This window comes from Leopardus geoffroyi, chromosome C1 (assembly GCF_018350155.1).
Source record: "Leopardus geoffroyi isolate Oge1 chromosome C1, O.geoffroyi_Oge1_pat1.0, whole genome shotgun sequence".
Lineage (NCBI taxonomy): Eukaryota > Metazoa > Chordata > Mammalia > Carnivora > Felidae > Leopardus > Leopardus geoffroyi.
This window is the reverse complement of record NC_059328.1, coordinates 68,506,697-68,534,281: the sequence shown is the minus strand read 5'-3', so window position 1 is coordinate 68,534,281 and position 27,585 is coordinate 68,506,697. Positions and strand designations below refer to the sequence as shown.

The following is a 27,585-nucleotide window of genomic DNA, read 5'->3' as shown; positions in this document are numbered from 1 at the left end:
ACTTCATTTTCAATTTTTCAAACCTATATATTGGGAGATGTTGATTCGAAACATGAAAAGATGTAGGTGTTTATTTACATAGCATGGCTTCTAGATTGAAGTTAGAATTTGGGAATGGAAACTTGATGATGCTCTCTGCTTCTTCAGTCCTGTCATCCAGACACTCTTTCCTTATACATTATCTCTTGAACTGTTTCCTCTTCCTTTTTCTCTCCTGTTTCTTTTTTCCTCTGTGTGTATGCTTTTCTGGCTCTCATGTTCACTAAATGGTTGCATAGCTCTTTCCTTACAGACTGAAAACACAGGCAGCACAGTGAGGAATGATTTCTGAAGTAGGAGAGGGTCACTATCGTCACACAGTTGTGGAATGATGAGAAAACATCTGATGGAATCTGTGAAGTACATTATTAACTGGCAAGGGATTCTACCACATTCCCAGATGAATCTAGAATATTTCAGTGGCTTTCCTGGTGTTGTAATCTGTCAGTTTTTAAATTTTCTCTTTTATCTATTTTTTTTTCTTGCAAACCCAAAGAGTAGTCCCGGGCAGAAATAAAATGGCCTTTGTTAGGTTATGCTTCCAAAAGAACAGGGGGAAAAAGGGTTGTATGTGAGTGTGTTATGATTCTAAGTGCTTTCAAATCATTCTGTTTAATTCTCTTTGTGGCATGTAATTCCTGAGGGACGTGCACCAAATTGATAAGCTCAGTGCTAAAGTGAACTGTCTCATCTAGTCCCCAGGAGCCTCTGACTGAAGTGTCAAAATACAATCGTGCACCAGTGGCATTGCTGTCCCGTAGAAGAAACACTTCAGCACACTGTTGACATCACAAGCAAATTAAAAGACTCGCCAAAGTTAATATTCTCACATTATAACAACATCTCCTATAAATTATTAACGCCCACACGATTTATTACCCATGTTAGAAAAAAAAAAAAGCAAGTTGAATCACGAGCTGTGCTCCTTAATGATTTATTTTTTTGGTCTTCAATGTGTTGAGGTTTATAAATCATCCTGCTCAACTCTACACTGCACCAAGGAGAAAGCAGTTGTTAGTCAGGCCCTTCCCTCACCGATGATCACCTATGCACGGGGTGGTAGCATACTCATTATTTTAGCATCTATCATCAGCCTCTGTGTTTCAGACTGGCTGTTCCTTTTCATTACTATAATGCTTAAGCCTGGCATTGAATGGATATGATTTAAGGCTTTAGATGATAGATCTAAGCCTTTTCAGAAATAAATATTAACCTCATTATTTAGGCAGGGAGGCCAAACTGACTTGTTCTATTCCGTCTCAAGGCTTCTAAGTAAATCAAGATTTACTTGGAAATCTTGTGCTCTTCAGTTTGGCCCACGAGCTTCACCCCTAGTCTGCCTTGATTATATTTCATGTTTTGAAACAAATAAATGTATTTTATTTCACTCTGAGTGGTGTATTTTATCTCTAGCTTTGCCATTGACTTGGGCGAGGCATAGAAGTTCTCAGAGAACTTCCTAATCTATTCAATGAGTGTATCATTTTAAATAATCTCTAAGTTCTCTTTCAGACTTAAAATTCTGATAGTCATAGTGTATAACTGGAAATCGGGCAATGATTTCCCCGGCTGTTGGAGTTCCTGAGAGTCCTCTGAATATTTGCCTGAGGCATCTGTCTGCCTTTGCCCTAAATTAGCTCTAAGAGGCCTGGGGTCTATGCTGGGCCTGCCTGTCCCTAGTTGTCTGTGCTGGCCATAGAGCAGGAGAAAAATTTCAGGAGAACATGAACTTTACTTGAAAACAAAAAGTTACATATGGGTTAGGACGACTGAGGTTTTTCTAGAACTGTTGGGAAAAGGTTGTAAAAACTAAAAAAAATCTTTTGAGGTTAGGTGACAGTTGAGGCCTTTGGTGACCATTTAGCCTGACTTCTTTGCTTGTTGCACATGAATCCTTAATGAAGAGCCTCTAACCTTGGTATCTTCTCGGCCCAGCCTGGACACCCTTGGTGTGCAAGCACTGATCTGTGCTCCATGAACAACACCTCATATTTTGAAAATAGTGTCACGTCATGTCACTGTCCTAAAGTTAGCGGTAAAATAAATACTTGAGCATAAACTAATAAGGCATGTAAATACAAGTTGTTTTAATAGTTTCTCTTTTAAAGGCAATTTGATACACATACTTCTTAGGAATTAAAATAACAGACATCAATAATGCATGGACTACACATTTAATTTGCTTTGCAGAAGTAAATAAACATGTCTGCATTTTTTTATGTGGCATCTTAAAACTTAGGAAACATAATTTGAACCTCTAAAATGTGCTATGTTCGATTATGTATGATAAGCTTGCATCAGTATCCCAGTTTCTGAGGTCACCTGCATGGAAGTCTGGCTTTTTTCCCATTTAAATATATAAATTTGGGACCATCACTTAAGCTTAATGACTCAGTTTTCTCATCTGAAAAATAGAGAGTAATCCTCAGGTACTTCATAGGGCTGATGTGCAAGGAAAAATACCTCATATATTTGTGAAAGTTCTTAAAAAAACTGTATAGAAGGAAAAATTACTGTTCTGATTTTAATTAAAATGAATGATGACTACACCCAATGGAATTCTCCATCCCTAATCCAAGTAGAAAAGTGGTATTCTGGGGCACCTGAGTGGCTTACTCGGTTAAGCGTCCGACTCTTGACTTCAGCTCAGGTTATGATTTCAGGTTTTGTGAGATCAAGCCTTGCATCAGGCTCTGTGACAGCACAGAGCCTGCTTGGGATTCTCACTCTCCGTCTCTCCCTTTCCTGCTCATTCTCTCCCTCTCTCTCAAAATAAATAAATAAACTTTAAAAAATACTAAAAAAAAAAAAAAAAAAAAAAAAAAAAAAAGAAAGGTGGTATTCCATTCATCTACCATGAACACCTACCTGAGATAACATTTCCATATTTCTTTCCCTGCTTGAAAAGATTTTGGGGGTAGCTAAGGTAAAGGAGGGTCCTTGCTTTTACCTTTCATGGTTCAGAAACAAATAAGATGTTATAGAAAACTTAGATCATACGGTGGCCAAGGTTGATAGTTTTGCAACTTGCTTGTTGATTAAGTTCATCAAGCATTTATTGGGTTCCAACTATGTGCTATTCACACAGTCAGAGAGATGAGTGTACTAGGGATTTACCAAGAAAACAATTTTCCTGTGTAGGTATCTTTTTCCCAAGTGTTTGAGTGTTAGGATATGATGAGGATGGGATCTATCTATCATCTATCTTTCTATCTATGTATATCTATCTCTATATCTATCTTTCTATCTTTCTATCATCTATCATTCTATCATCTATCATCTATCTATCTATCTATCTATCTATCTATCTATCTATCTATATCTATCTCTATATCTATAGATACAGAGATAGATAGATAGATATAGATATAGATATTTGGGAAAGTTAAGTTCAGACATTGCTTGTCTAAGATCTTTGTACAGACATTCGACTTATTGTAGGAGTTGTAAGATAATGCCCCATTGCAGAACAAAGGCTTCAGGAGGCTTTGCTAAAATGTAAGTTTCACTCTGCTGATTAGATAGGATCATTGAACCTTATGCTACCCCATATATATACAATGGAATCCATAAGCACCCTCCTAAGAGGGGAGGCATTTAGATGAGGTCTTTAAGACTTAGGTATTGTATACCATGAATGAACATGAAAGGCTGGTTGGCATAAATAGCCATTCATTCTGTCAACAACATTAATTGAAAACTCAGGGGTGCATAAAGCCCCATTCTGGTTTATTGAGTAAGCCGCAAGAATACCTTCACATCTGTATGCAAATATTTCACAACTGTGAAAACCCACTACTACCGGAGAGTGAGTGATGCTGGTGGGAAGAGGCTATCAAGTGGTGGCACATACGCGTTGGCCGTGACTTGTCTACATGATGTTTGTCATAATTTTCTGCAATATACATGTCCTTTAAATATATTATGGTGCTTGTAAATACTAAAATTGTTCCACTGTCCTTGGCAAAATGCCTCAACTGGACTGAAAGCCTTGGCGATGTATTTTGGCAGGATATTAGCATGTTTGCTGTGTAAAGGATCGTGGATTGATATTTCTTTGCATTCTATAAAAGCTGCAGGTTTTGAATAATTTTACTATATGTACAGGGCAAATACATCTCCAATTACTGTAAGACCTTTTCAAAGAATACTTTTCCATGGTTTCATATATTCTCTCTTCTCTCTCTGAATGTACGCTTTGAGCACAAGGAATGCCATCTATTTTACTGTATCAAGGTACCTACCCGCTCCCTTCCTGGCCTTGCCTACATTAGATGTGTGACTTTGTATTGATGAGTCCCACCATTGCTGAGGCTGGTCAGCCAACTTCATCTGGCCCGACCTACATTCACTCAGCATCCACCTCCGCACCTGAAGACTGACACCAGTGACTCTGGGACTGAGGGCTTTTTTTTTTTTCTCTGAGAATAAGCTCACTTTGCAAATAAAGCAAGACAGAAATGCCCTAGAATTGTTTTCTCTGGTGGCCAAGTTCAACCAAAGATGAATGGAGAGTTGGTAGGTAGATACACCAGCTTGTTTGCCCCTTGGCTGGGTTGATACCAAGTTGTGTTCTACACCATCTTTTAGGGGACCCCAGCAGGATTGAGCTCCAGTTGCCAAATTGGAACTGCCTCGAAAATGCACTTTTTACTCCCTTTTTTCCACTCCCTGTCTCATTTCTCGAGCCTTGCCATTGTTTCCTGGGATTGGCTCCCGAATAAATTACAATAGTCTCTCCTTATCTGGGTTTCACTTTCCATGGTTTCAGTTACCTGAAGTCAATGGCAATCTGGCAGCAGACATGCTTCTTTTGAGGTGTTGTCGGAAGGTCAGCAGTAGCCTAGCCCTTCGTCACCATGCCTATGTCATTTATTTCGCTTCATGTCATGATGGAAGCGTTTTATCTCACAGCTCCACAAGAAAAAGGGTGAATACAATATAACACAGTATTTTGAGAGAGAGAGAGAGAGAGACCACATTCATAGAACCTTCATTACAGCATCTTGTTTTGATTTTTCTATTTTATTATCAGTTATTGTTTTTAATCTCTTGCTGTGCCTAATTCATAAGTTAAACTTTATCATAGGTGTGTGGTACAGGAAAAAAGTCTCTATAGGGTGTGGTACTACAATGGTTTTGGGCATCCACTGGGGATCTTGGAACGTATCCTCTGCAGATAAGGGGGAATTACTGTGCCTTGTGTTAGAATACGCTTCTGAGGGAACCCAGTCAAAGTATTGAAGTTTCTCACATGTAAAAGAAAAACAATATACCTGCCCTACCTATCCACACAGTTACTGTGAGGATCAAATGAATTTATATACATATATATACACACACACACACACACACACACACACACATATATGTATATACATATATATACATACATATATATGTATGTACATACATACATATATATGTGTATATATACATATACACATATATATGTATGTATATATATGTGTATATGTATATATACACATATATATGTATGTATGTACATATATACATATATATGTATGTATATATATGCTTTGACAATTGTGCAACACTAATAAATTCATACATTTTAATCGTTATTATTGTTGCTGCTATTGTGTTTTACAAACTTTAATTCAAGGGTGTAAAATATTTGCAAATAAAATTCTCTAGCTATGAGCTAAAGAGAAAAATATCTGAAATTAATAATGTAAGATAGGAAGTTATTGACAAAGGGTAAAGAATTCGCACCACGAGGTGAAGAGAACTTTTCAACTGCTACTGTAATACCACCCAACACCCACATAACCCTCTCCCCAAAATGACAGATGTCAAAGACAAAGGATTAAAAAAGAGACGACTGGCTTTTCCCTATTGTCACTTACTTTTCTAGGGAAGAATATCTTTCCATCTTTTCTTTGTTTGGAAGGTGCCTTTTCATTCTATTATAAATTCACAGGGCAGGGACCGACTTTAAATCTTTATTTTGTAGAGTGCTTTTAAAAGTTGATCACATTATTCAAATATTCAAAAAGATTAAAAAAAAATCTTGCTGACCCAAGCCAGACAGTTCGAAGACAGACAGGAAAGTTTAAGAAGCTGTAGTTTTAGATGGTAGTGTCCGCTTACCAACCAAAAAAGCAAGTTGAACATTGAGCAGAGAATTAAAGACTATTCAACCTTGTGTGATACCTCCCAAATAAAATGTGTGGGAAATTTTTCAGGGAAAAAAAGTGTTTTTTTTTCGTTTCATACACTTTAACCTCCTTACTCAGAAACCTGTCTAGAAGAAAAAAAGTAAACCTATGCATTCTGGAAGCAAAATGGGGGAAAAGATAAGTCAGATAAAGAACTGTGGTTGGCAATATATTTAACAGCCTAAAAAGATATGAAAGCAAATGCCAAAGCAATACATTCACATTGCAGGTTCGTGTAATTATATCTTGCCGACTAAATGAGTTTTATTAACTGAATGAAGAGCTGAGCATTTCACTTTTTGTCACACCATAATTTTCTTAGATATTAATCGATTGTGACCACATTTACTCCAGAACTGAATAGACCACAGTGCAAGTTTAGTTTTAGCATGTGGTTGACTCTGCCATGTTGAAATAATGATCTTTTGTAATTGCTAAAGATTTCAGTGAAATTTAGCACATTCAGAGTTACAGGGATACTATTGCACAGAATGAGGTCTGTCATTAGAGTCACAATTGAGTTCCCATCAAAAAATTCCTGAGATGTTAAAATAGGGACAGTGCTCGCAATCTTGTGGCTCTTTAAATGATTTTATTCTCCTGCTTTTCCTAGGAGGTTACAGTTAAGTATTTTCCTCTCTGTTCCCAGGAAGGCTTTTGCTAATCTTCATTCATGTACTGGCCACTTTTTTTTTTTTTTTTTTTTTTTTGGTGATCTTTGGTTCTTAAAAGCTTCTTATTGCATTTCCCAATTTTAAACCACATTTGGACAGTCACTTTTTCCCCTACTCCCATAATACTTAGCTGATGCTGCTAGTACAGCACTTGTCATACTGGATTATAGGTAGTTGGCACAGTGGCTGTCGCCTGCATTAGACTATGAATTCCCTGAAGGCAGTAACCACCGTTTCATTTTTGCATCGTTAGCACCTGTCACAGTCCCTGGCATTTAGGCGGTGCTCAATAAGTGTTTGGTGATTGAATCAAATAGACACAATGCAGTGTGTTGATGTTTAATGCATTTGTTGGCTCACATGACACCAGTTGTTCCTTATTATATTATACTTAAGTCCTCATGAAAAGAAGACTTTTTAAGCCAGAAAGGCATAATCACGTTTGGGTTGAAATAATTTAGTTCTTTAGCTTAATTATCCTTCAAAAGTTGTTTGCCGTCCAATAGCTTATTGATTTTAAATATTTTCCTTCTGAAGAGCAGGATTTCAAAAAGATTTCTAATTTTTTAAGACAGACTTTTACATTGCCAAGGAAACGGCAAGACCCCGTAATAGGTGAGTCCAATCTTTCACCTGATAAGTGAATTCCTACTACATTATGATTCATTCTATTTAAGCCACTAATTTTAAATCGGAAAAGGAACTGAACAAATGTTTTTAAGAATCCCAACTGTTGAAAAGTTCTGTAATATAATCTAAAAAAATATACCAACTTAAATTTTCCTTATAAAAAGGAAGCTGGTTGGTTTAAAAACTATCTTCAGAATAAATATTTATGGAGCAGAATGACGACTTATCCACAGCATTGGCGTACATTTTCTTAGTTAATGTTTGATGAAGTACTTCCATTTACAATTCATCAGTGAATGAAAAGAAGAGTTTCATTAACTATTTTTGAAAGATAATGAGGCCATGATCCCTTTCCAGATGTTTCACTCGTCAAATAATTGTGATCTTTCTTCCAAATCTCCCTGTTGCTTGGTTCCTATTTTCTTGTTTATTGAGCAGTGCTTTATGAAGATGAAGAGAGGTACTGATTTATAAAGATGAAGAGAAGTAGAAATGCCAGACAGACGATGAAGACTGGGAAATGAAGGCATAATTTTACCTTCCCCAAATTGGAGGCTCTTGAAGTTTTATTACTAAAGGATAATTATCTCAGATGTGGAAAGAGAAAAAAAAAATTTTTTCTTGCTTTTCGTTTAGAAGCATAGGGACACTTCCGACTCTTTCTCCACAGAAGGGACTCAAGAATATGGCTCTTTGCAGAATTCCCTTGGGGGTTAAAAAAAAAAAAGAGAGAGACTTGGATTTTTGCTTGAGAGCAGACTAATCTATTTTCTAGCATTCTGAAGTGCAGGGAAAAGAAATAGGGCCCAAAACACACAGTGAAATTGGGGATACACTGCAAAAGTTACGTGAATATAACAATAGGTAAGTTAGTGGTCACAATCAATATAACACCACCAATAATAATAATAAAGCTAACATTTACTGAGTGTGTACTACGTACCAAGTACTGTTGTAAACACTGCATGTAATAGTTCAGTTATTCCTCTACAATGACCATATGTGCTAGGTAGTGGTATTAGCATCATTTTACAGATCGAAAGTGGAGGCAGGAAAATTTAGCTAACTTGTTCAAGCTCACACAGCTAGTATGGGATGGAGTGGGAGAGAAACTGAAGCAGCTGGTCTCCATGGTGATTGCCGTGATGCTACGTGAAAGCGAACACAGGATGATATGAGAACTTTGAGCAATTTGTTTTGCATCTTGGTACTGCCCATGTTTTCCTTAATTGCTCCCCAAACCATCATTTCAATTTTATCCACGTTGACTATGTTGGTTGTAGTATGACAGAAGGCCAAGGAAAGTGATAATCAGCAACACCTATAGAATATATAACAAAAACTAACAGAAAGGATTTGCATCCCTTTAAGCATCATTAATATTCTTTCTATTTCAACCACCCTGTTTGCATTTAGAAATTAATGAAAATGTTTCGCAGCTATTAAGAAGAGTTTAATTGGGGTAAAAGTTGCCCCACAGGAGGAATAGAGAAATACCCATTCTCCAGCTGTTGTAAGGGATGGTTACTGAAGGCTCACAGCTGCCTTTATCTTCTGAGAAGGAAGCTGCCTTGCTTGGAATGTACCCCCATGGGGGCAGCCAGCAGCCAATGATTAACTGACATATGTGGAGTATAAAAGGTGGATTGAAGGATGGATTGAACTCTGGTGCTCCAGAGGACAAGGCTCTCACAGTTTTCAGCTGAGCACACATCCTTACTTGGCTTTTTCCCTTGCCCTCCTTTTTCTCCTCCCGTTGACTTCTCCTAAGAGCACTACCTCAATAAATCCCTTTTATAAGAATCTTTTTCTTCATTTTTGCTTTGAGAGAACTGAAGCCAAGATGGATTGTATTAGAACAGTCCCAGGAGGCAGAGTCTAAGATGGAATCCCGGAGGAAGATGGCAGTGAGTCCTCTGTGTCGCTGGTGGTAGGTACAATATTGTCAGTCCCTGACATTCTGTAGCAGTGTGATTAAGATCAGAAGTCAGCAAACTATAATCTTTGGGCTAAACACAGCTCACTGCTTTTTGTAAATAAAGTTTTATTGGAACACATTCATTAGTATTGTATTGTATCATTAGTATATGTATTGTCAGATAGAGCTGAGTTTTGAGACAGACACTATGTGGCCTGTAAAACCTAAAATATTTATTAGCAGTTCCTTTTTAGAAAAATCTTGCTAACTCCAGGCTAAAATTTTCATCCATGGTGGTAAGTTGGATTGAGATATAGGTAGAAGGGAAAGCTGTAGTTAGTTTAAGGTCTTTGTTTTGTGAGGTGTAAAGAAATTGAAACTGTAAGGACTGTGCATTTGGGTGGCTGTGAGTACCATTCATGCAATGAAGAGAGAAAAAGACATGCTATTTGTTATTACTACTGTGTAACAAATTAGCACAAATTTAACAGCTTAAAACAACACATCCTGATTATTTCCCTGTTTCTATGGGTCAGGAGTTGAGGGATGGCTTACTGGGTCCTCTGCTATAGGGTCTTTTAGAAGGCTACGATCAATGTGTTATTTGGGACACAGTCCCACCTGAAGGCTTGACTGGGAAAACATATACTGGCAAGCTCCGGTGATTATTGACAAGATTCATTTCCTTGTGAGCTGTTGGCTGAAGGCCATCCTTAGTTCCTTGCACATGGGCCTCTCTAATATGTCCTATTAATTCATCAAGGCCATCAAGAGAGGGATTCTGCTAGCAAAAAGAAAGTGACAATCTTATGTAGCCTAATCAAGGAAGTGCCATCCCATCACCTTTGCCATATTCTGTTGGCTAAAAGCAAATCTGAAGGCCAGGCTATACTCAAGGGAGTAGATTATACAATGGCGTAAATGCCAGGAGACAGGGCTCATTGGGAGCCATCTAAGAGTCTATCTGCCACATGGGCTCAGATCTGTTATTCAGACTTTAAAGCAAACTGTGGGAATCAGAAAGATTCACTAGAAGCATTTAAAGAGACAAGTCTTTTAGGCCAAAGTCAGAGCCCTGAAAGAAAAGGAGTAACATCTTGAAGTTTGAGATAAGGGTATTTGGGTCGTTGAAAACCCTAAATCTATATGTTCTTCTGAACACTTTTGGTCTGTCTCAGTGGCTAGTAAGCTCTTTCTGTCTTGTTGGAAAAGAGATCCTCTGTGTTGAAGGCTATAATGAAGTCTCAGATGAGACAGGCTCCTTACCAAGCAATCTTCAGGATCTGTCTGTACTTTCCATCGCAGGGTTGCATGTCAACATCTCTCGACTAGGAAAGTAATGACCTACTAAGGGAGGGGAGGAGCTATATACCAAGGAAGTGCCAGGCATTGGCTGACATGTATGCCTGGGAGGGGACTCAGAAGGAGCTGGATCAACATGGGCAGAATATAAGCGTATGAACTGTTCACAGATACGGGGTTACTGTGTTGTGACACAGAATATAACACCATAGCAAGGTCCTGGATGATATGTCTAATATAAGACTGGGATAGCTCTTGGTTTTTTGGAAAAAGTGTTGGTTCACATGAAACAAATTAGAGATCCCAGCACTGTAGTAGTAATAGATAGTGGAGGAAGGAAAAAACAGATAGGAAATAGAGATGAAAAAAGGGTCTATTAAGTAAGACTGAAAAATCCATATTTGACTATGTTCCTCAGGAGGGCTTGCAGAACAGTCTGTTTATTAACATGGTGAAGAATCTGCTGATGAAGGGGATTCCAACACTCGAAAAATATAGTTCTTTTTAGACCAGGGATAGTTGGAGATGATGTTATAGGACTGGAGTCCATTGAATAGCAATGGGGATGGTAGGTTCCAGATTACAGGGCAACACTGACTATCAGAAGCAAAGTGGGTGCAATCACCACAAAGGGAAGCAAGGCTGGAATGGCTGTCCTCTGGGTGAGGGTGGAGGATGTTCCAAAGTACCTGTGCAAATGGTTACCTTATGAAAGAGAGATGAGCAGACAATCAGGGTATTATTTGTATATATAATCAAGAGAGTTAAAAAAAAATAGATGAGCAAAAGGCTGAAGATCAGGCCACTGAATGAAAATCTTAATCTCTTGCTCTGTCTTCAGACCTGAGCCAATTCTCAGACCTAGAACCCACTGACTGAAGGAAAGTCTGGGTCCCATGTGAAAGGAACTGCAACATTATGGGAAGTATGACTCCCTAGTCCTTCCCCCAAGGAACAAGAGCTAATTACTCAGGACACTGTACACTAGGGGAAAAGGGATATCCAGATCTGTCTGGGACTATCAGATACAGGTATGAGCACCTAATGGGTCCCTGTTAAAGTGGGGATGTATAAATTTTGGGAAATAAATAGAGTCCTGACCCAGGTTCATTTCATGGTGGGTCTACTGAATCTACATGCTCACCAGTGGTCATTTACCTAGTCCTTGAATGTATAATTGAATGGATCTATTAGAAGGTGGTAGAATTGTACCATTGTTTTCTCGGTCAGCTATTGCATTAGCAAAAGCCATGTGGAAGTCCTTCAAACTATCTTCCTTGTCAAGTTAGTAAATCAAAATCAATGATTACATCCTAAGGAAAATTGCACAGATTAGTGCCATTCTCATAGATTTAAAGAATGCAGGGATGAGGATCCCCATCCTTCCTCCATGTTATTCAACAGTCAAGATGATACACAAACTAGATGGATCATGGCAGATGACAGTGGAATACTGCCAAGTTAACCAAGTTGTAGTTTCAATTGCAGCTGCCCTGTGGTATGTGATATATGCACTAGGGTAAATCAACTGGATATAAGGTATGTGGCTATTATTGTGGCAAATATGTTATTTTCAATACCCATCAGGAGGGAGGATCAGAAGTTGCATTCATATGGATGAGCAACAGCAGTCTTGGTTCGTCTTAGTGTTTTTAATTCTCCAGCTTAGTAAAAATATATAGTCTTCAGGGACTGGAACTATCTGGACATTCTGCATAACATCATGTGTGTGCACTGTATGTATAACATCATGTTAATTGGACCAAGGGACTCACGTTATGGCAAAGGAAGTATGGCAGTGGACACATGAGCCTAAGGTTCATTGGCCCTACTCTACTCTGGTACACTAAGGGACCAACATAGAGATGATCTCCTTTGAGGATGAGTACCATCTTTCAGGGTTTTGTATACGCTTTATTTTTTTTTTATTTGAGAGAGAGGGAGAGGGAGAGAGGGAGAGAGAGAGAGAGGGAGAGAGGGAGAGAGAGAGAGAGAGAGAGAGAGAGAGAGAGAGAGAGAATGAGCTAGCGAGAGTAGCACAGAGAGAGAGAGAGAGAGAGAGAGAGCAAGAGAATCCCAAGCAGCCTCCATGCTCACCACGGAGCCCAACGAGGGTCTCGATCCCACAACACTGGGATCATGAACTGAGCTGAAATCAAGAGTCAGATACTCAACAGACTGTGCCACACAGGTGCCCTAGGTTTTGTATACACTTCAAACCAGTAGATATTATACAGTGCTCTATCCCCGATATGTATGTACTATATGAGTCCAGGAATCAAAGGGTATATATAAAATGAACCCACTCACTATCACTTCCAGTGAGCCATCTCTGCAACTTTGTTCTTAGGTCTTAGGTCCCAGTGGAGGGAAACTCCCACCAGGGGATAGAGCAAGAGTCTCAGTAAACATAAAGCTATTGCCATATTACTTTGGGTTCTTTGTGCCAGTAGACTAGCTGGCACCACAAAAAATGTTGCTATATTGGCAGAGAAACTGACCTGATTATGATGAGGAGGCATCAATGAGGCCACATATCAGAGGCAAGCAGCAATGTGTTTGTCACTCAGGTGATCTGTTGGGATGTATTTTGGTGTTCCCATACTTTGTTTAACTGTAGTAGGCAAGTACAGCAACAACAACTTGATCAGAGCACAGTAAGCTGGAGCTCAGATACCTAGAGCTGATGACTTGGTTTACCTTTAAAGGCAATCTATGTAGACCTGCAGAAGCACCAGCCCATAAGGAGGAGTATGGAGAAAGGGGATGGAGGAGGACGATGATGATTACGTCATAGCCTTGGAACAAACTGCAGTAGGGGAAGCGAAGCCTCTGCTACCTCTTCTTTTCTGCATCAGCCCAGAAAATGTGGCCAACTAGAATCTTGAAGCAGCCGTGCCTGGAAGCAGCAAACTTGATATAAGAAACAAGTGGGTCTGGGCAGCCTGAGGGATGGAGTGCAGGGCGGTTGTTGGTGTCTCTCCCATCCACTAGTGGCTGTGTTTGGCTGCTAACAGCTCATGGCTGTACTCTTGACAAAGCTTTGCCCTCAGTGGAACATTTCCAACTCAGCCGAGAGTTACCCTTCCTGGGAATGAGAGGCATTAACCCTGTGGTACAACTTATGTTCCAGAGTCCTCCAAGGGACCAGACCGAGCTAGTTTTCAGCAGAGACCACATCCTTCTTGGCTAAGTGCTTTTATACTATTCTCCTGCTCCTCTTCTGAAAGCACTCCCCTAATAAATCATTTTCAGAAAAATTTCAATCTCAAGCCCTGTTTCTAGGAATTCTGACTTAGGATACGATCTTCTACTATTAAGTATACTGGAAAAATCTTTTATTCACCCATATCATTGTGACCCAAATTTGATAGGATGCACTTGGAAAGTTGTATAGATTGAGGTTGCCACCTCCTAAGGTCTCTCCTTAATTTATTACCATAGCAGAGGCTCTTACTCATTTTGAATGCTCAACTTTACTATAACTGATGACCATTATTCTATTCTTGTTACTCTCCAAGACTTCTTCAGTACTGATGTTGACTATCTTTTCAGATACAATTCTGATCATGTTACTCCCCTGATTAAACATTTTGGTGACTCTCCACTGTTTCCTGGATAAAGTCTCAACCCTTTAGCATGGCATACAAGTTTTGTTTATTGGGCTGAAATTTTGAACTGAATTCCAGTAGACTCTTCCCCCACTCTACAGCCTATACACCATGTGCTGCAGTCAGACCGAACAACTTTTTATTCCCTGAATTAGGCATGCTCTGGTTTGAATCCATGCTATGCCTTCTGCCTGGGATGGCTCTTCTCACCTCTTCTGCTTGTGAATACCTGCTTCTACTTTGACACAGATTGTTTATCAACTTTTCTGTGAAGCTGTTATTGACCAACTTCTGAACTTTTTTTCCAAACTCCAGGAAGAGTTAAGAACTCTTTTCTTTGTGCTCTTATGTCATTAAGTACTCACCTGTGCTATGATGTTTGTCTTATTTTTTGTGATTATTTATTAACATGTCTTCTCCCCAAACATAAATTAAAAATTTTCAAGGGCCATATAATTTGTTTTTGTATCAGCAATAGTGATCACATTGCCTATCATAGTTCCCTCTCTCTCTCTCTAGATATGTATATATGTCTGTCTATCTATCTATCTATCTATCTATCCATAAATTGATGAAGAACTTGGCATGTTCTTAGATAGCTCCTCAGTCTGACAGGCTGGTCAGTTCTATTCTAGTTCTTGCCTTCAATCATTTTCCTCTTGTTGGAGACTTAAACACCGAAGAGAGTCTTTGAACAACTGTCTGTTCACTTAAGCCAAATGACAGACCAACCTTTAGTCCAGTATCATGTGAGTTTATGTAAATTTACCTGCTATGAATTCACATCAGTTCATATTCCCTGTGATTTGCAGCAAACAGGGGCTAAGAAATAAGCTTTCAAGTGGCGATAGCAAGCCTGAAATTTAGCTCAGTGACATAAATGCAATCCTATGTTTGATCTCTCCTTCAGGGTGGTAACAAGCAAAGGAGAGTTGAGAGAAAACTGCTTTACCAGTGTAACCCCTTACCCCCTTCATAACTTCTCTACATTGTAGTCACTCTGGAGGCCAGTTTGTTGGGCTAGTGTTTCTGATTCATCTAGATTTTCATATAAGAAGGAAATGGTGTGTTCTAAGTTTTCAGATTTTTCTAAAAACATTTATTTATGTTTGTGAGGGGCTGGCTTGTGGATCCAGCCCTAGGAAGTTCAAATAAGTATACTTAAGAAAATCCCCAGTATACTATTAGAAATTGCATTAGTGATCTCGGAATAAACCAGAAGGTAAAAATGATAATAAAAGGTTCTGCTTTATGGGAAACTCGATGGTTAATGTGGCATAAAACCTGGTTATAAGAATCTGACCCGATAATATTCATTCTTTTCCTCCAGCCACATTTCTCAGCCTCAGCCGCTCCAGCTGCCTCTGACTTCAAAAGAAACTCTGAATGAAGAGGGAGGGCACACAATAGAAGAAGTGGTCTGATTATCCCCCTCTGTTTGGAAATGAGTAAAGATCATAGATATGTTTTCTTCTTTCTGTGCTTTAGACTATGTAATGTCAATTACCTCAAGCAAAACCCCCTGCCCAAGATAATGCACAGATTTGGATTATACCAAAATTGCATAAAATTGGAAACAAGATATTAATAATAATCCATAATAGTGTGACAAAGTGGAATACATGTTTACTTTTATTGGCTTTAGCTGGGACAATAAAAAAAGTAAATTGGTTTAGAGATTTAAATTTTGTATTTATTACACCCTGACCTTTTTTGCTCTTCTCTCACCACTTTTATATTACGAATGAGGTGATTAAAAAGAGACTGCTTCTCTTTTGTTCCATTATGGCACATCTTTTGCCCCTTTAAATGTCTTTGTATGTTTGTGTGTGTGTGTGTGTGTGTGTACTGATTATTTTAACCAATGTTTGAAAATGAAGTTGGAGTGCTAGAGGTCAAGTGAGTGAGTTAGCCTGAGCTGGTAATTAAAAGACCATGTATGAAGTATTAACCAGAAGCCACTCTTGGACTTTCCATTCTCAACTCAAAATGAAACGGCAAGCATAATAATCCCATATCACCTGTGAAAATGATGTCAGGAAATGTTTTCTCAGAGTCAGCTACTGGTCAAGACTTACGAGTTAAACACAATAATGCAGGATCAAGATTCTGGAAAGGCCAAAAGTTCGAACAGGAGACCTTTAGCCTCTCTGCCTGCAATGCATAATAATACTTCCTGTTTGTTTGATAGGTGCTTACCATTCCCTGAAAACAAAAGCATTTATAACTTTTATGTTAGGAACTAAGTGTGTGCTCTGGTCCCATTCTTCCTGTTTAGGATTCCTTTCCACAGAAGTGATTTAATATAATTTGAACTACTAAATGAAAATAACAAACAACAACAATATCCCCATCGACTAAAAGCTGTCTTATTAAGCTTCCAGAATATTTGGGATCATCCAAACTATAAGAGAGGTATATATAATTATGAATGAGTTTCATCAAGGTTGGCTTGCTGTTTAAATGTCTTCAATAAAGACTCTGTTTCCTTACAAGAGTCTAGATAGACCATACGGTTCTGTATTAGCCAATCAAACCTTATAGCAATAACAATAGTTGGGGATTTGACCTAAAAAGTGCTTCAATTTGAGCTATTTCTGCTCACAAATAGAGAAGATTGCAGGTAAGTAATGTGAAGTAATGTTCATTACTAAAAGAGTTTAGAAATATATAAAATATAAAGGAGGCTTTTTAAGGAATTGAATGATTTAGTAAGCCCCAAGCTTTAGTGGTTTGTCATTTTTTAGCCAGTTTTTAGGTTTGACTGACCAATGCCCCAAGAAAGCAGAGCAAAAACTTGAATGCAAACCTTTCAACCAGGTGACTCTATAGTTTATAAGTGGCAGTGAATGACATTTCCTCAGGAAAATCTTGGAAATTACCAGTGTTGCACATTTTATTAATCCATGTTTAACCTGAAGCCTAGAAACTAGCACCCCTTTCTTCCTGTCTTCAAAATTTCTATTACCAACTGTACTATGTTGAAGTTTATATGACAGGCTGTTTCAACACTTTTGTTTAGTTAAATGGAAGTGCATCACTTTTAAAGAAAAGCCCTATTGCCAAAAAATATAAACAGCCCTAACTTTGATTAATATAAATATTTAAAAACCAGAACATTCTGCTACATCTTGCAAAAACAATTCTGATGTTGCTGATGGGAAAGAAAAAGTGCTTTCATGCATTAGACGAATCCAACAAAATACAGCTGCAGAACAAAATTTTAAGTAAATATGAATTGTTTGCCTTTTCACAGGGCTATGGTATTTACCTAAATGGAGTTATTTTAGAACCTTTTATGTTTTATTGGTAAAAATGAAAGGTTTTTGTTTTTGTTTTTACAATTTTAGTTCTGAAGTATTTGATTTAAATTTGAAAGAGCTCCAATTAAAAAACACCACTAAAATTATTCCTCCCGCCCAGTTCAGGGTTTTGCTAATAAACCACCGGACAAGAGATGTGTGAAATGAATAGATGAAGAAAAACGTTGACAGCAAAAGCAGGGTCTGGGGGGTGAAGTTAGTTTATTAGGCCCCGTTTGTCACGAATGGGCCTGCTGCACATATAAAAGCAAATCCCTCTACCTTAGAAGATTAATTCTGAAGGAGGCACTCTTGGGTCAAAGTATACATAAGCGTGTGCCTAATCTCAGAGAAATCAGGCTATTTTCTCACAGCAATTAAGCAGAGGTCTGGGGTTTCACCCACAGTGTATTTAAACACAGGATACAATTAAACCCCAAAGTATTAATATCTTTGCTCTGCAAAATTGCCCAGGAAATAGATTTTGCTCTCTTTCAAATGAAAAGCAAGGCAAACGAAGAGAATAACTTGATTCTTAGCTAAGTTGCTGGAAATAAGAGTGTCGTATTTTCTTCTAATTGCCAATGTCTTATGTACATAAAGACAGTTCTTACTCTACAATAGGGCAAGCGTTATAAGCTTTCTAGTTTCCTTTAGTCTGAATAACGATCCTTAGAAGTTTGCATGAAAATATATTGTTTTAAACTGTGATTAAATTTCTTATTTAGCATATGTTAAAAATCAACTTCTTATAAAAATCTAAGAGCTCATTGTTTACCACCAACAAAATGTCACAACTAGGGAGCTTTGCAACCTATGTAAAGAGTAAAAAAAGTAAATGTAATTCTAAAGCAATCAAAGCAAAGGGATTGCTTTCTGCAGAGATTTTTCTTGAAGTTTTTTTTATTCATATACTCATCTCAGGGCAAGAGCTGATCTTCTAGAGAAAAGTATTGCCAGTTTAAAACACTGCTTCGAAAATGCTAACTATAAAAACAACAAAATAACTTTTATTTCTTGTGCATCAGTTCCCTGAAGGCAAAGATTTTAATAGTACAAAAGCTATATTAAATAAACCACTACCTTTGTTCAGCTGTTAAAAAAAAAAAAACTCTGGTATTAAACAAATTTTACCCATATTATAATTATTGTTACTTCTCTTTTGTCTGCTTATGAGATTAATATTCCATTTCATTGCCAAACCCCATTCTCTTTGTCTTTTCAAAGGAAGGGGAGGGGAGGGAGGTTGCTCTTAGAATAGGAAAGGATAGAAATAGTTTTGCATTCGTGTAAGAGTTTCTAGCAAGACAGTTATTGGTATAGGACACAGTGAGAAATCTTATAATCCATGGCATATAGGCATGTTCTTAGAAATTAATAAAACTGAAAGAATGAAGCAAAATAGAATGAGTCAGGTGTGGAATGGGTGTGTGTGTGTGTGTGTGTGTGTGTGTGTGTGTGTGTGTGTGTGTACTAACATATTTTCCCACTTAATGCTTCTTTGTTACTTTTAAGAGGAGATGAGTACTTAAGGTAAAGTGCAGAAGGCAATGTTTCCTTGAAACCACATAATAAATAGCCTAGGCACTTTTTTGATGTGTGCTGGGCTCTGTGAGAAGGCATGCAATCTGAATTTTACGAAGGATTGTTTTAATAGGACCAATGACTTTAATAGTACTTCTTGCTGACATCACTGGCAAATTGGTCTACTCTGTAACCTTTAAAAGTGCAGCATATCCCAAAATGAGTTACTTATTAAACAAATGTTCTCTCTCTCTCTCTTTTTTTTTTTTTTTTTTTTGAGTGCAACTGACCTTTAAATGATTATTTCTCAGCACTTGCAACAAAGAGAATCTCACCTATCACCTTTACACTTTTGATGCTACGGTGAGTAGATCCATAACCTTTTCACAACACTTACCGTGCCACACAACATGGGATTACAAATGCTAATGAGCACCTTTTCTTTCAAGGAGAAGTCCTATTACTTTATTAAATTGTTGCAGTACACAGAAGCCATGGAAAAGTATAACAATAAATCGTTATTTTGATCAATCTGCAACCATTTTGGAAAAGATAACTCCAAAGCACCAAAGAGTAATTGGCTGCTGATAACAGGTTCTACTGACGCTTTCTCCGTTCAGCTTAGGAGGGGTGTGGATATGGGAGAAGAGGATGGGCGATTTAAGTAGTTGTATTTGATTAAAACATTGTCTTTAGGTTCAGGCACTTATACAATTTTTGCAGGCAATTTGAACTAAACTTACAGACAACTAGCATAGTACCCCCTTTCACTAACTAGAAGGAAAAGCTTTGCAACTTCAGAAGTATTATGGATGGTATAGATGATATAGATATAGATATAGATATAGATAGATATAGATATAGATATCCTGCAGTGTTAGGGATTTTAAGACTGTGCTATCCTCAGAAACAGGCACTTTTGTAAAGATGTAATGGGTGTAATCAAGTTGTGGTTTTCTTTACTTAAATAGAGATCACATATTCAGAAGAGTTGATGTTTTCTGGGATCTCTTTACTAATGCAAGGAGTTCCATGTCACTTTAAGTCCCAATGGTCTTTCCTTGAGCAAATCACCTATTTATCCTTTTGTAAAACTGCTGAATCTGATAACAGTTTCATTAATCTAAACATATTCCCCTCTTAAAAAGAAAAGCAATATTCCAATATTGAAAAAAAAATCTGAGAAAAAGTTTTTTTTTATCTGAAGGATTCAAATCCTCGAACAAGCTAGTATATCCATACTTTATTTACCTATATTTTACCTGAATAGTAAGGCACAGGTAGTAACTTATGTTCACAAATAAGCTCTTTTTTTCCTTGCAAAACTGACCTTATTTATAAAAATACTGTTTTAAAAAGATGTTGGAGTCTTATGATTTTTAAATATCAGCCCTCCATGGAATAAAAAGGCATTTTCACAAGTGTATTCTCTCTCCCTCCTCTTTCCCCACATTTCCTACAAAGTGAGCATATTGGGATGAATTACAGAGAAGTATGAGAAAATTTTTCCTAAACAATGAAAAAGAACTGTTCTTGAAATAACATTCACTTACGGTTTTCTTTTCGGCTCTGACTTGGTAGTATTTCGTAAAGCATGAGGGGTGCAGCCACAAGCCTTCATCAGAGAAATCAAAGTTAATGTCCTTTGGAAACATTGGGCTCTGAAAAAAAAAATAATAGCAGAAATAGGACTTATTTGGTCCCCCCAGTTTAATTTACGAGAAGGCAAATCAGTTATGTTATTGGCATGTAATCACAAAGAAAAATACACAGACGGAAGACTAAACCGACTCATTGTCAGGGCTTCCAGGATCTTATTCATTAATTATGGTGGCTGCCAACAGACAACAGAGGAAAATCAACAATGCTGGATAAAATAATCATCAAGGGCTTCTATGTCTGTAAACTATTTAAATTCTTGAAATTGAATATTTATGATGAGTGATGCTTCTTTAATGTATACCATATTTCCATCAGTTCTCAGCTCTGACTGCATTCAGAAAGCCCAGACACACCGTCTTTTTTTTCACACCCACCTTTTCACTTGGCTTTGTCCCGGCCCCCTCTGCTAACACCCTTCCGTTAGAAACCTGGACGCCGGGAGTCACTTGCTGTTTCTCAAGTGCCTGCTCATTTTGTGATACCCCTCTCATCCTTAACAATGGGGCGGTTCAATATCCTATCCGCCTATTCACAGGCGGCTCCCGTGTGAAATGATCGTGAAGTTTCTTTTGCACCCATCGATACGAGGCAAACCAGAGTGGGCTTGCCTCCTTGGGGTTAGTGAACCCAAGTTGTCTGTGAGCACAGACAGCACTATGGCCCCAGATGTGACTGGTTAACTGTACAAGCAGGGAGGATAAATCCACATAACAATACTTCATTCACCAAGGAAATCTGCAATGGATTACAGCTTCTCTATGGTTAAGTCTGGTCTTAATTTACTGCTTTTATTCAGTTTTCAACCACAAACGAGCCCCTTATGAGGCATTCACTATGCAGAATTGACAACTCTTTTTATCTACTTGAAAAATATTTTTGGATAATAATTTATGGTTACAAAATATGTTAAGCAGTTTCAATAGTTATATTATATTCTTTCAATGCTTAATGATGCAGTATCCCCTGTAAAAATGGAATGCCAGGAAATCTGGTAATTTTACATACAGTATTTATCACAACAGAGCAATTTGGCCATATAGAAACACAAATTTAAAAAAACCCTGCATATTTCATAAGAAGTCTTTTAAAGACATTTTTAAGCTCTTAAATTGTATCTCAGGAGAAAATCAGGGTTCAGAACAGTGTCTAAAGGCCCTATATATATGGGTAAAAAATTATTTTGGCAAGCTCTGTATTTTATTTATGGATTATTATGTTTAAAATAGCATATTTTGAACACCCTTCAGAAGGAAAAAAAAAAAAGCTGCAGCTCTCTCTGAGGACACAAGAGAGAGTTCATTTGCTATTTATATTTTATACATGAAACCAAAATGTGTGGGTAGGTTTGTACTTTTTCACCATCAAACGTATTCTTTTAATTTATATTCTGAATTAATGCCACCTTTTAAAAAAATCCATCTGAAGGTGCTCATTATTATTGGGCATAGAATGTTTTTCAAGGACTGATTGCCAGTCTCTGAAACTACTCTGGAAACCCCAAACAGGCCCAAAATTATCATATCCCTTTAATAAGTGGCAAGTGCCAGTAACAGAGTTTGTCAGTTAGGAGCACATCTCCTAATATTGCCAACCAGTGACTTTAGAACCGCAAACGGGACCGACACAGATAGGAAGGTATTTTATAAATGGAGACAATGGAAATGATGTGAAGGATGTTCTCTGGGATGATAGCGTTCCTTTTCCATCGCTTTGGATTAATTTAAACCGCAGGTACACAAAGCTTTGCAACTTCCCTTTTGGCAGTATTTGAGCACTTTCAGACTCATTGATACTAAGGGATTCTTCCCATGGCAGAATGAACTCCCTGTAAGTAAACAAAGGAAAACATTCAACTGAGGTACTTGCCGTGTTTTCCTCATTAGTGGCTACACTGTCTTGAGCTTGGGGAAAAGCATCCTTGGCATTAACAGGAAAGGACATTGCTTTTACAAGGAAGAAAACTTTATGGTTTTCTAAAACATCTCTCCTCAAGTGCCATATGTAAATCATATTTAAAAAAAAAACAGAATTGTATGTGCTTCAGGGGGTAAAACTACATAAATGTGCAATAGAAAATAATGAACTGTATCACTTTGGTTAGTTAAGCAATTATTGCTTCTTTATAGACCCAAATGCAGTTTGGTTTTCATCATAAAAATGGGGGGGGGGTTGGTTTTGTTTATTGTTGGTGGTGGTTTGTGATTTTGCTCAAATGTTATCATTCTTGTTATTTTAGAACGCGGCATATTCAGCCTTTAATATGGTAGCTGGGTTTCACAGCTTTCATAGATGTTCTGGATGAAGGTGTAAAATAAAAGGTTAGAAAGGTGATAAATTAGACAATAGAAGCATCGGATTCAAATGGCACTTACTATAATTCCAAAATCATATATTAGAATAGTTTCATTAACAATATTATAGCTACTTCCTGCTGTTTATCTCAAACATATTAACATATAGATAAGAACACATTCTGTAACAGAATATAGAGCTTTGGATTTATGACAAACAACAGCAACGACCTAGCCTCATTAATCTGGGCAAAAATAGTTTCTGATCACCAACCATGGGTCAACAAGCACCAGATTCCGAGGAAGACTCTGGGGCATTCCCACTGATCTACTTAGTACGCAGACCCATAATGTTCCTGCACCCTTTACATTATACCCTGTGTACCCAGATGCTAGTGGCCTTTCTCCTTCCTCTTCCTGCCAAGCATTATATGTGAAGTTAGAGTGGGAGGGTCATTTAACAATGAATTTCCCCATTGTATAACCATTACGAAGCTATCCAGGCTAAATAACTTGTTGTTTTTTAAGTCACTGTGCAATTTCAAGGTTTTAATGGTCCTTAAAATATAATACCGTGTGTCATTTATTTCCTGAAGTAAAAGCTAGTGCCAGCCTTTGGAATTCATGTAAAACAAGAGGTTCAATATAGTTTGAGGAGAGAATGAAAACTTGATAAGCAATTAATCTACCCTGAATGCCTTCCTCATGGTTTGTGCCTTTTCTTACTGATTTTTTAAAAAAACCCAGATGTATTCAAAAGAAAATCAAATAAAATATACATCTAGATCTTTCTATAGTGCATTTGTTAGAATGAAACCCACACACAGGGAGGCAGGAAAGATTGAACATTTAAATAATTCAAAAATAAAGGTGTTTCTGGTTGAGTAGTAGAAACTTGAATTTTTTTCCCCCTGTGCCTGGAGCTATGGGAGAAGGGAAAGATTTGAAATGGGAAACTGCATACATAAGCATAGAGAAGGGACTAATTTCCTAACAGGATAATCCTGCAAGTGACACCTGGTTGGGGAAAAGAACTTCTCCGAGTCTGGCTGCTAATTTGCAGAGGCCCAGGCTTAAGAGTTAAGGCAGGCCAGAGACTTTGAGACTCAAGACTCAACTAGAAAACAGAGCTGAGTCTGGTTGATGTGTCTGCCAGCCAGTGTATTCCCAAGGAGCATGCATGGTGAGACTACAGAGACTTGTCAGTAAAGTCATATTGCCTGAGATGCTGTATAGGCTGAGGAGACCCTTGTCAGAGGACCGTGTGTAGCAAACAGATTGAAGACCCAGGAATCCAAAAGGAGGAGGGAATGCATCTCAGTCGTTAGCGGGGCCAAGAGAATGGCACAAATTCATGCAGGGTGTCAATAGTTGAGGGCTGCAGGTGAAAAGATTATGACTTCTCCAACTCAGTAGAGAGTATGGTTTGCTCCCTTGGCAGCGTGATACAGGGCAAAAATAGCAAATCCAAAGATATAGAGATCAATGAAAGGCTGAAGAGTTGCCTGAGCAAAATTAACAGGGACAGTAATAAAGTCAGAGAGCTTGCTTTTGAGTGAATACCACAAGTGTCTAGGAGCTTCGCAAGGTAGCATACTTCAGAAGATATTCCTTGTAGGGAAATGATAACCATGCTTGAAAGGACAAGGATGGGATCCAACAAGATGGTGTGTATGTGCAGGACTGAGACTGAGACCATGCCTCTCTATCTCTTAGTGAGGAAGTACCTGGAGGCTAAAGAACTCTATAATACCATACTTATTGCGTAAGTATGACGATCACCTATGTATCCATATTACATACATCCCTATACCTAAATTAACTGCCTGGTAAAACATATAGGCTTCACCCAAATTTTTGAGTTAATCGCGAACAAGAGTACCGGTTGCCAAAGTCCCGAGGTATAGAACACTTATTCGGGCACCAGGTAGAAACACCTGCAACGTGGGTGTGCCGGACTAAGCATTCCATCATATTTTTGGCCCCTAGCAAAGACCGGCCTGGATGGAATCTGCACACATTCTGTAACCCGGATGAGTACTACATGCCTATCATCTGAATGGGGTTAGTCTCTGATTGGAGTATTGCCAAGTAACCCAATTTTAGAATAGCACAAATTTTAATTATATGTTTCATTTAGCTGACACCTGTCCTTGGAGGCTGTCATTAAAATCTAACAAGCTATGATGTGGGAACTATTATTATCTATGATTTATAGAGAGGCAAAAATAAATAAGGAGAGAAATAAGGAAAGGCTGGGAGGTTTCGAGAAGCGGTAGAATTTAAAAGGCTAGAGATTCCACTGGTGAAAAAGAGCATCGTGTCAACTTCCTTGAAAATTTATAGAAAATGAAAACCCAGATCATTGAATTTCTCATGTTTGAGGCATGATTTCACTAAATATCCACCTCATCCATCATTTCACGTTGTGGATATAGTACACTGCTCTTTCCCTGGGTAAATTGGGGAAAAAAGTACATTTTAAGTAAAATGGTCAAAACTGAGAAGGCATCAGTTTTAAAAATAAGTTCTACCAATTGTAGCATCCCATACCATTTGTCTTGTACACCTAGTCTGCTCAGGAGGAAAATGTGGTGAGGGAAGGGTTGGGGTACAGATGAAACAAGAGACATAATATGCTGATAATCATAGAATTTGGACAGTGAGTACATGGGGGTTTGTTATACTGTTCTGCTCACTTTCGTGTAAATTTTGGAATTTTCCATAATAAAAATTTAAAGGAAATTCAACTTAGAGAGGCATTTAGATACTTGCACACATTTATTTGGGAAAATTAATTCATTTTATACCCTGAAATTTGAGCGTAAACAGAAGAACAGAACATCTTATATTAATTATATTACTATACTTATGTTAATGATCCCACGGTAACTCTACTATTCTCCAAAGAATGGAGAACCAGAGCTCTGTATACATTTTTCTACTCTCTGCATTCACAACCAATCTTTTTATAACAGCCCTGGGTTTCTAGACTGAATGCCAAATATGCTTCCCGTTTAGATCAAATTTAGCTTTAACTAAAATAATTAGCCCTTGGTCCTAATTCTAATGGAAATGTAAGACTCTTAATATTCAGTAATGGTAGCACTATTAGATACTGCTGCTAACAGTGATTTATATGAAATAATTAGCACACTGTTTCTGTTGTAGATACATGCAGAATTTGTCCTAAACCAAAGGCAAAACAATAATAAAAACTACTGCCTTTTAACCTTTCCATGGATTTAAATAAAAAACGAGCGCTGGAATCGCACATTAATAAGGCCTGTTAAGCTTGGAAGAATATTTTACATTCATCTGTAGTTCATCAGACAGGTTCATGACCTCAAAGGAATTGCTGTAGCTCCTGCAGGTCTTAAACCGGCATGGGAGAAGACACGAAATATTATTTTATGATTAGAAAATTCTACTAGAATTGACAGAAACAAGGAAACACACTCCAATATTGAGTATATGCTCTGAAATGAGCACATAGAAAAATAAAGATATTGAATGGATTGACTTTTATTCCTCCAGGCACCTTAAAAAGAAGCAACTAAAAAGACCTTTGAACATAATGCCATAGTTTTATTCTTAATGCAGGAATTGCTAAGGGCCAGCCGCTACTGTGTGTCTGGGGGTACACGCGAAGGGGGATCACCGTCTTGTTTCCCGGTTTTCTAAGTTATACGATAATCACACACAAAAAATCATGTTTCTCATTAAAACTTTTTTTTTGAATTCTCACCAAGTACATGTTTGGAAGTATCCTAGCGTTCGTTTATCCTGCCTTCCCTCGAATTTCCTGTTGAACGAGCCGCCTTGTGTGAAAGCCATTGTCATTCGGCTACCACTGCTAGCAGAGGCCCCACTAGAAGCAGTGGGGTTCGTGCAGTTGCATCCTCATCACTCAGCCTGAGAAAATTCCATCCACCGAGCTGATTCATGCTACTTCTTTGGATCTGCTACTGGCAGCACAATAAGGGATGAATGAAATAAGCACTCGGCAGCTGAATGCCCTTAAAGACCACTTGGGAACTTTATTTGGTGCCAGATAAAGTGACCTGCCAGTGTCAGCTGCGGGAAGCATATTGTACTGGGCTCTGCAGTCTGTCCCAGTTGCCTATTCATTTCTGAGGAAATTTTCAGGTATTGAATTTTAATCCATGATGCCCAATTATAATTTGGGACCCTTTTACATTAGAGACTGGGCTTCACCCCATTTGGCAATTAAGTCAGAGCTGCCTAATACATGATTTTAATTTCCGGAAAGCAGGTGCTTCCTTTGGTCAGTTACCAATCTCAGATTTTCCTTCATTCTTTAGCTCAAACTATTTTGATTTTCATACCCCCTGACCCCCCTTCTAGAAGTATTCACTGCATGTTAGATGATTTTCCTACTTAAGCCTGTAGGGATTCCCATAGGTTTCTTTTAAAAGTGTTTATGACT

General features: G+C 38.0%; 1 protein-coding gene and 1 long non-coding RNA gene across 25 annotated transcripts in view; one reads left to right on the top strand and one right to left on the bottom strand.

The window, feature by feature from the left end:
• Positions 1-27,585, bottom strand: part of ADGRL2 (adhesion G protein-coupled receptor L2) — a 625,523-nt gene that overhangs the window by 357,721 nt on the left and 240,217 nt on the right. For all 23 annotated transcript variants that reach the window (XM_045478006.1, XM_045478025.1, XM_045478013.1 and 20 more), the window contains exon 4: positions 20,736-20,843. The gene's annotated coding sequence lies outside the window, so the exon portion shown is untranslated. The remainder of the gene's footprint in view (positions 1-20,735; positions 20,844-27,585) is intronic.
• LOC123598120 overlaps positions 9,342-27,585 on the top strand; it is a 51,224-nt gene continuing 32,980 nt past the window's right edge. The window contains exons 1-3 of one of the 2 annotated variants that reach the window (XR_006712399.1): positions 9,342-9,455; positions 15,687-15,804; positions 19,494-19,545. This is a non-coding gene — a long non-coding RNA (uncharacterized LOC123598120). Of the gene's footprint in view, positions 9,456-15,686; positions 16,046-19,493; positions 19,546-27,585 lie in introns of those variants that run through there. The other variant, XR_006712398.1, reaches the window with a different exon arrangement.